Below are 10,002 nucleotides of genomic sequence, written 5' to 3' on the forward strand. Positions count from 1 at the left end.
CATGACCCCCGGAAAAACCATAGCCTTGACTAGATGGACCTTTATTGACAAAGTAATGTCTCTGCTTCTGAATATGCTATCTAGGTTGGTCATAACTTTCCTTCCAAGGAGTAAGCGTCTTTTTATTTCATGGCTGCAGTCACCATCTGCAGTGATTTTGGAGCCCCCCAAAATATAGTCAGCCACTGTTTCCACTGTTTCCCCATCTATTTGCCATGAAGTGATGGGACCGGATGCCATGAATTATGGGCTGAATTATGTTCTTTTAAAATTCATATATTTTAGACCTAACACCTAAGTGTCCCCATATATGACTGTATTTGGAAATAGGGTCTTCAAATAGTAAGTTAAATGAGGTCATTAGAGTAGGTCCTAATCCGATACAGACAGGGTCCCTATAAGAAGAAAGAGGGAGAAGACAATAATCTACAAGCTAAGGACAGAGGTTTCAGAAGATATCAACTTTGCTAACACTTTGACTTGTGTCAAGCCTAGGGGCCTCCAGCCTCCAGAACTGTAAGAAAATAAAGTGCTGTTGGTTAAGCCAGCCAGTCTCTGATACTTGGTTAGTGTAGCCTTAGAAAACTATTTAATAATACACTTACAGACAGAACTATGATGTAAAAACTGCAAACTCTTATATATTGCCATATTGTAGCTGACTAGCCAAGCTAAAGAATATACATTTCAAAACTTTTTTCTATAGCCATATGTTTCCTTTGATCCCTGGGTCAGGAATATCCTCTGGAGGAGGGCATGGCAACCCACTCCAGTATTCTTGCCTGGAGAGGAGGAGCCTGGCTGGCTACAGTCCATAGGATTGTAAAGAATTGAAAAGGACTTAGTGACTACACCACTACCACAAACATATAGTAGATATTGTTGTTTTTCAGTCCCCCAGTCACGTCTAACTCTTTGCAACCCCATGGACTACAGCAAGCCAGGCCTCCCTGTCCCTTCCCATCGTCTGAAGTTTGCCCAAGTTCACATCCATAGTGATGCCATTCAGCCATCTCATCCTCTGACGCCCTCTTATTCTTCTGCTCTCAACCTTTCCCAGCATCAGAGACTTTTCCAATAATGTTAGCTTATTAATCAGAAAATCTAGATAATTTTAGGAAGAATGTGTCCAAATAGAATAAAAAATGTGTGCTTTTTTTATGCTTGATGATGATAACTCAGAAGACAAGTTTTTATTAAAAACTTTTATTAAACTGACAATATCAGGCTAGTGTTATTTTCCAAATATTTACCTAAATTATGTGAACATGAATTCTTTAAATATTTGGGATAGTTTCTGCAGAAGTACCTTGAAAGTACTCTTCAGATCAGATCAGATCAGATCAGTCGCTCAGTCGTGTCCGACTCTTTCCGACCCCATGAATCGCAGCACGCCAGGCCTCCCTGTCCCTCACCAACTCCCGGAGTTCACTCAGACTCACGTCCATCGAGTCAGTGATGCCATCCAGCCATCTCATCCTCTGTCATCCCCTTCTCCTCCTGCCCCCAATCCCTCCCAGCATCATTGTCTTTTCCAATGAGTCAACTCTTCACATGAGGTGGCCAAAGTACTGGAGTTTCAGCTTTAGCATCATTCCTTCCAAAGAAATCCCAGGGCTGATCTCCTTCAGAATGGACGGGTTGGATCTCCTTGCAGTCCAAGGGACTCTCAAGAGTCTTCTCCAAAACCACAGTTGAAAAGCATCAATTCTGCAGCGCTCAGCCTTCTTCACAGTCCAACTCTCACATCCATACATGACCACAGGAAAAACCATAGCCTTGACTAGACGGACCTTTGTTGGCAAAGTAATGTCTCTGCTTTTGAATATGCTATCTAGGTTGGTCATAACTTTCCTTCCAAGGAGTAAGCGTCTTTTAATTTCATGGCTGCAGTCACCTGAGTATTAAAATTTCATTTTAGAAGTATTAGGGATAAATATATTAGAAGTTCAATGTCTTTAATTTCTGGGAATTTCAGGAATATTTAATTTACATAAGCACTAACTTATTTCTACGTCAGTCAGAACTGAGGACATTTAAGGGATTTTATCATCTAATTTGGTAATACCATCTGTATTTAGGAAAGTAGTATATGCATAAACATACATGGACTTTCCAGGTGGCACTATTGGTAAAGAATCCACCTACAAAGCAGGAGACACAAGAGATGCGGGTTTGATTTCTGGGTCAGGAAGATCCCCTGGAGGATGGCAGGGTAACCCACTCCAAGATTCTTTTCTAGAGAAAGCCATAGACAAGATATGGCCTTGTAGTCTATAATGGGCTACAGTCCACAGCATTGCAAAGAACTGGACATGACTAAAGCAACTGAGCACATAGCTAACACAGATAATACATATATTCTTTTATGTATGTACACATATACATGCAAATAGAGACAGGCACAAATAGAAAGTTTACAGCTTCAATGTCAACGTTTCAACTCACTGGTTCATGTAAGTGGGTGTGCAGCTCTCATCTTTTTCCCACCTCTATATTTTGACCACAGTTGTGTTTCTAGCCAAGAATTACTTGCTCAATATGAGGCTTAAGCATCACCATGCATGTTGGTAAAGCAGACCTTTAAGATTTCCTCTGCCCTGATGTGTAATCTTATGGAGTCTGTGGACTAAATTTGGGGAAAGGGACCAAGGAAAGATCAAGTGGTCATCCGTGTGCCTCCAAAGCCTATGTGAGTAGCTAAAATATCCAGTCTGTTTCCAATGACTTTTTTTCAGGCAAGTGTTACCGTTGGGCTCCCTGAGGCCCTCAAGAGCCCCTGATGGGAGGAGGGTGTACTTGAAGGCCTGACGTTCCCTGTGCTGCCTTGATACTCAAGGGCCTCACCCTGAGTTCCCCTGCTTTCGTCTCCACTCAGCTAGTTCCCCTATCAGCCAGACCAGATGCTCTGCTGACTCCTCAGGGAGGAGTCTTACCTCCCTGGCAGCCCACACAATTACTTAAATAAGATATCACATATTCCCACGGAAACCAAGGGTCACCATCACTTGTGTCTCTGCCACAGAGCCTGCCTCTCACAGGCCCTGCTGATTCACTCTGATGGTGAGTGTAACTCCCAGGAGGTCCTGAATGACATGCTGTATTCTCCTTCCCCAGCTGAGCCTACTAATAAATTTCTATCAGTCTCACCTGTCTAATACCAGGTGTCATGTCTTTGACCGTCTGGTTCTCTTTAGGACAGGAGGTCCTTCCTTCACCAATGGAGTGAAGAGGAGGTGAGCAGAACAGAAGGGGCCCAACTCTTAAGACGTAAGGATTTGAGGGCCTGCGATGGGTAGGGAGGGGTCCCATACGGTGGATGGGGTTGGAGGAGATATGGGCGTTGAAGGGGGACGGATCAAAGGATTCAAGGAAGCTGAAGAGAAGGTTCCAATGATAAAAGGGAATGGGGGAATGATGGGAAGGGAGAATTTGGCAAGATCCCATGTTTGCTAAAGAAGCCTCTGAAGTTCTAAATTGCTTTTGGTAAAGGTTGCCATTTTTGAAGATATTAAACTGAATTGTGACAAGCAAAGACTCTCTTTTTGTTGGAAAGAATAAAAGTAACTTTACTGTGGTTCAACCCACGGTTGATTCATGTAAATGTATGGCAAAAACCACTACAATATTGTAAAGTAATTAGCCTTCAATTAAAATTAATTAATTAAAAACAAACAAACAAACAAGAGAGGCTTCCCAGGTGGCATTAGTGGTAAAGAACCCACCTGCCAGTGCAGGAGACAAAAGAGACATGGATTCAATCCCTGGGTCAGGAAGCTCCCCTTGGAGAAGGAAATGGCAGCCCACTCCAGCATCCTTGCATGGAGAATCCTATGGACAGAGGAGCCGGGTGGGCTACAGTATATGGGGTTGCAAAGAATTGGACGCAACTGAAGCGACTTAGCATGCACAACAAAGAAATCCAGAGCGCTGGCTCAAGACCTGAATTTACCAAGGTTTCCTGAACTCACCAAAGTTGCCTCGAATCTCTACCTTTGTAGGTAGAGGCCCATAGTTTTTGAGCCAAGTCATAGCACCAGAATACTGTCAAACAGAAACCAATTCCAGTTTTGGTAAGGGGAGACTTTACTCAAAAGGATTATTGCAATTCAGAAAAGGGGTTTATTGCACTAGGGGGAGGGGAGATTATAATGGAGAGTACTCCATTTATAAGCTCTACAAGCTTTTGAAAGGTCAGGCAGCAAAGAGCCTTTCTTTCATGGGAGAGTCAACAGGGCTAGAATGAAAGAGTGAGAGGAACAGCTGTCTTGACCAGGCAACTGACCAGGAAAAGTTTTCCTTGAGGTCAGGAAAGGAAGGGGCTCCGCTTCCATCCCCCAACGTCCATCAGGTGGCATGCAGACTCTTCGCTCCCCAGCCAGGGATGTAACCCATGCCCTTCCAGTGGAAGCATGGAGCCCTAACTCCTGGACCTGTAGGGAATTCCCAGGAAGGGGCTTCTTGGTAGGGGCAATTAGGGTTTTTTCCTGCCTCTCAATGTTAGCTTAGCAGAGGGTGAATGAAAGAAAAACTGGGAAAAGAAGAATGCCTAACTAAAGTCAAGTGGGCAGGCATTTTGTCCAGATAGGTAAGTAGGAAAAACTGTTCAGCTACTGATTTTACGAAACAAAGAAGGGAATTTGGAGGATTCTGTGTCTGGTCTTATCATAGGGAGTTCTGGGTGAGTTTTATCTAAGTTACTTGAGGAAAGGTGGTGGTTCTTTGCAGTAAGCTGTTTCCTGGAACACAAAATGGTGTGGGGATGACGGTTTGTTTTTTCTTTTAAACCTCCACTGTCTTTCGAGAGCACAGGGTTTGAGTTAAGTTTAATACTGTCTCCTTATTTGAGTTGTGCTTTTAATCAGTTTTATTATATTAAAAAAATGTATCAGAAGTGTCATCACTGTAACAGCTCTGTTTATAAGCACTTCCCTGCATCTATAATATTAGAATAGTTATAGCTTGTAATTATGAGTTTACTCCTCGTGCTGGTTATTAAGATGTGGCTCAGTCAGGAGACTTGGGTTTGATCCCTGGCTCAGGAAGATCCCCTGGAGAAGGAAATGGCAATTCACTCCAGTGTTCTTGCCTGGGAAATCCAAGGGACAGAGGAGCCTGGTGGGCTACAGTCCATGGGGTTGCAAGAGTTGGACATGACTGAGTGACTAAACCTACCTACCTACCTACCTACCCTGAATCTATAACATTAGGATAGTTGAAAATTGCAATTATGAGTTTACTCCTCATGCTGGTTATTAAGGTGTTATCTTGTGACTCAAGCCCACTCTTCTGTACTCTTTTGGGATGCTGTGGGTGTGACAAAGCCAACGACTTTTCCTGCAAGGTTTTGCCAATAGGGGGCGCTCGAGCAGAGCAGAGAGCTGGTGGAGGGAGAAGGGATTTGCTCCTTGATATTTGGTCAGTGAGGAAAAACAATTCAGGTAATCATTCCCACCAGTGTCACCAAGCAGCGGCTCTTTTACCTGGCTGCGGCAGTTGGTTCCAATTTTCCAATTTTTAATTTACCCTCTCTTCCAGCCTCAACACTTGCCTTCAGAAGTAGCGTGCCCAGCTGGGTACTCCCCTCCCCAACCTCAGAGGTCTGAGTGCTGCTCCTCAGGGGCATTCTCCCAGCTCTTGGTTTCTTCTTGTTTCACGTTTTGTTTTGTACTGGAGCCTAGCCGATTAACAGCGTTGTGACAGTTTCAGGTGAACAGCAAAGGCGCTCAGCCATACACGCACATGTATCCATTCCTCCCCAGACTGCCCTCCCATCCAGGCTGCCACATAACGTTGTTCCAGCTCTTAGTTTCTGATAACGCCACACTTCTCGCTCCACTCCCCTCAGTTATGAGCATCTCTTTGTCCCTGCCCATGTTTCCCTTTCTGCTTTTTCAATCCCCCATTATACGTTTAATTCCTTAAATTCTTAAATTCTCTATAAAAATAACTGCTATAACCCCTAAGAGATCCAGAAATACTTTCTGAACTTGTATAGATTTATGATGGATTATAAATTATTGTGATAATTAAGAATAAGTGGATTATATCCATAGGATATATGCCACATCCAACTGACAAAGATATATTCTAAAAATTAATTTATAATTCACTATCTGGATCTTGAAATGAATTTTCCTAACAAAAGAATATTACACATTAAGTCCGATGATCAATTCATCAGTGTTCACAATATAACTGAACAAACTATGCAAACTGTGTTAGGCAACAGAACTAGCGTTGCTTGGCAATATATATTCAAAGTTGCAACTGTAATGCTAGTGAAACCAAGCCCCCTAAAAATGAGTTCCCTTGTCAAATTTATGACTAACCTCTCTATTCAAAACTTTATTCTCTTTCTTGTCATGCCCCTGTTCCCCTCAAGATCGAAGAGTATCAAGCAAAGGGGGGATTGAAACTGATCACCACCCTGTGGGACCTTCCCAGGTACAAAAACCCTTCCATGTTGCTTGTTTCTCATTTGTAGAAAAAGGCTTTAGTCCTGTATGCCAAAGAGCAGACTCAAGCAGTTATCAATTAGGAAAGTGAGGGAATGCAGAAACAGAGGGAAAGCAGGCAAAAAGCAATAGTGCAACACTACAGCATGCAACAATAAAACAAAGTCCTAGTTCCTCCTCAAGGGATACAAAGAACCATCTGATACATATCTTTGAGTTGTCGTCAAGAACCTCTAAGACCCCCACCCACCCAGGATGCTGTCTACAAGCTGACCAGAAACAGTAGACCCCAGACTGGTGGGAACCAGAATGTTGATGATAAAGATTCTGGAAACAGCACCACTGACCAGTCAGAAAAAAGTCCATGAGCTGCAACCCTCACCCCAAATGGTTTCTTTAAAAGCCCCACCCTGAAGGCTGTCAGGGAGTCTGAGAGTTTCAATCATGGGCTGCCAGTTTTCCTTGCTTGGCACCCTGAAAATAAATGCTGTGCATTCCTTCACCAAAACTGGTGTCAGTAAATTGATTTTGCTGCAAAATAGGTGAGTAGACTCAAGTTTGGTTCAGTAACACTAGCAACAAATTGTATTCACTCTTCCGCTCTTTTAATTAAAAATGTTTAAATACTTTTATAAACAATATATCCAAAATACTGTCATTTCAACCTATAATTAATATTTTTTAATACATTTAAATGAGATACTAAATTTTTTTTTTCATATTAAGACTTCAAAATTGGCTGTGTATCTTACACTTTACTGGGAAAGGCCTGGTAAAATTGAGTAATTTTCCCAAATGGTTTAAGCCCTCACCTTAAATACCATCTTCAGCTAAAGATGAAAGAAGATGTGGGCGGGGTAGGGCATAGTCACTTTAGATAGTCATCAAAAAAAAAAAAGCACAGTGAACAAAAGGAGTGTTGTGATGCTTTGATAAGAATTTTTAGAGGTTTGTCATTCTCTCTCTTCCTAGTAGGGCTTCCTTGGTGGCTCAGAGGGTAAAGAATCCTCCTGCAACACGGGAAACCTGGGTTCGGTCCCTGGGTTGGGAAGTTCTCCTGGAGACGGGAATGGCAATCCACTCCAGTATTCTGGCCTGGAGAAGCCCATTGACAGAGGAACCTGCGGGGCTACAGTCCATGGGGTTGCAAAGAGTTGGGCACGACTGAGCGACTAACACTTCCACACTACCTCTTCCTAGTACAGGGAAAGAGACACCTTTACAAAGGTGTCACATATGATTTCTCTTATATATAAAAATATCTTCACACAAGAGTAACTTTAACTTGGTTTCAGAGCTTTTCTTGTGTTTGAAGTTTCTTAAAAATAACCAGTTTAAAATGACTCTTATGACAAAGGGACGTGTTTTGGGATGGCATATTCTGCTCCCCTAAATAGGAATACTAAGTATTGATAATTAAAAAAAAACCCAAAAAACTGAAAATAGTCTTGCTGAAAGCACAGTAAGAAAAAAACTGGTCAAGTGAGGGTGGAGGAAATATGTTTAATCTAGTGGAAGTGACAGGCTTAGTTTCAAACACTGAATAAAATTTATGAATTTAATTTCATAATGCAGTATTAGAGTTTTAGTATAATTGCTTTCACAATGGCTTGACTTAAGGAATTTTAAAATACCACTTTGTCTTTTAGTGAAAAACGTCATCTGGATTAGCAATAGATTGAAAAAAAGTTGCAATTACTTTTTCTCTAACTCTGACCAATATGTACATGCTGTGTATATCTGCAGAAGATATTTTGGGTTCTGATTTTTGTTTCCATGACAAAAATATAAACCATGGCTTAGAGGTTCATGAACAAGGAGCTCCCTTTCCTTCTTCTAGGTCTTGCACATAATGCATTTTAAGAAGATTCCTAAATAAAATTAAAGCAAGATGTTCCAAGATTATTGGAGGAGGAGGAATATCCTCAGGCAAGATCTATATCCCCCCAGGAATATCTCACTAGTGACTCCCCCACTGTCAGGATGGCTGGCCTGCTTGTTGCTGCTTCGCCTAGCAATGCTCTGGCACAGGGGTGGGGAGGAGGAGAGTCCATAGCAGTCCTCTCAGAATGTTCCATTGTCTAGAAGAGAAAAGGTCAGGTCTCCATAAAAGAGACAGGTGAGTTGGCTTGAAACCTGTGTGCGCTGCCGAGTGGCTAATATATGTTCCACTTACCTGGAACTGTCACCTTCTGCTCTGTGTGGATATACCTATACAAACACCCCTGTCCCGAGGGCATCTAACCCCATCAAGTCCAAAGCCCAAGAAGGTGAGCCTCAGAGAGTCAGTGGGTACCAGCCCTTCTCTTTGTGTTCATGCGTCTCCCCTGAGCAGTGACCCCCTTTGATTAGAATGATGAACACTAGGCAAACTTCCTGTTACAGGGAAACCCACCCACTCACAGCACCTCAGCTTTACCCCACAGCCCCAACAGGAACCGGTGGGTAGGGAAATGACTGTATTCAGTTAGTTCCTTCATTTATTTCAATGCATATGTGTTGGGTGAATTAGTGATAGGAAGATAAATAACCTGCACTCCAGGAGTTAAAATCCCAAAGAGTCAGACATGACTTGGCACGCGTGCACACACACTCACACACGAATGTAATGAGTTTTTAAAATACTAAATTTTTTAGTAAGTAAACCTCATGATGCCAAAAGTTCAGCTTCTCTGTACACTGTTGCCTAATTGAATCTTGGAGACAGAGTTTTGGGTGAAGTAGAAAAGGATCGCTTTATTACTTTTCCAGGCAAAAAGGGACACAGTGTATTAACTGCCCTCAAAACTGTATGTCCCAACTTGGGGAGGATAGTGAGAAGTTTTGCATTAACTATTCAAAGATGGTGTGATTAGCTCGCAAGCATTTTTCTGATGGGTTGGTGGTGAGATAAGTCAGCATCATCAACCTTCAGGTCTAACGGCACTGGGGTCTAAATGCTCCTGGGCAATATACTGTGTTTCAGTATTTGTGGAACAGTTCAAAGATATTGTGTGTGTATTTGTTGATGAGGAAAAGGGACCTTGCCCCAGGGCTGCTCTTGATTGTTTATCCTTGGTCTTAATAACTGCTTGAATCTGCTCAGTGGAACTCAGGGAAGGTCATGGAAGCTGAATGGAGGCTGTTTCCTATAATCAAAGAACTGGGGGACACAGAAAGGCCTTGTGTTCAGGAGACTCACAGAACCCTGTAGACGTCTCTCATCACGGAAAACAAACAAACCCAATGGTCACACCTAATTTTAACACAATATAAAGACCTCCGGAATTTTTTTTTTCCTTTGGTTGTAAACTCTATTTTTAAAATCAGAAAAGACAGCGCTTCCCGCGGTTCCTGCCTCCCAGGAAGGGGGTATAAAATTCTGAAGACCCCACTCAAGTGCTCAGTCCCTAAGCGGTTCTCCCATCTAAGAACCCAAGTCAACCTAAGGAAGGAGAAAAAGGAAGCACGCAGAGTCAAGCACTTCCACCAGACAACGAAATGCCCAGAGGGCGCGCTGACTTGGGCCAGAAGGCCCACGGCAGCAGAGGTCTGCGAAGCAGGG

Source organism: Bison bison, unplaced genomic scaffold (assembly GCF_000754665.1).
Source record: "Bison bison bison isolate TAMUID 2011002044 unplaced genomic scaffold, Bison_UMD1.0 scf7180017864212, whole genome shotgun sequence".
Lineage (NCBI taxonomy): Eukaryota > Metazoa > Chordata > Mammalia > Artiodactyla > Bovidae > Bison > Bison bison.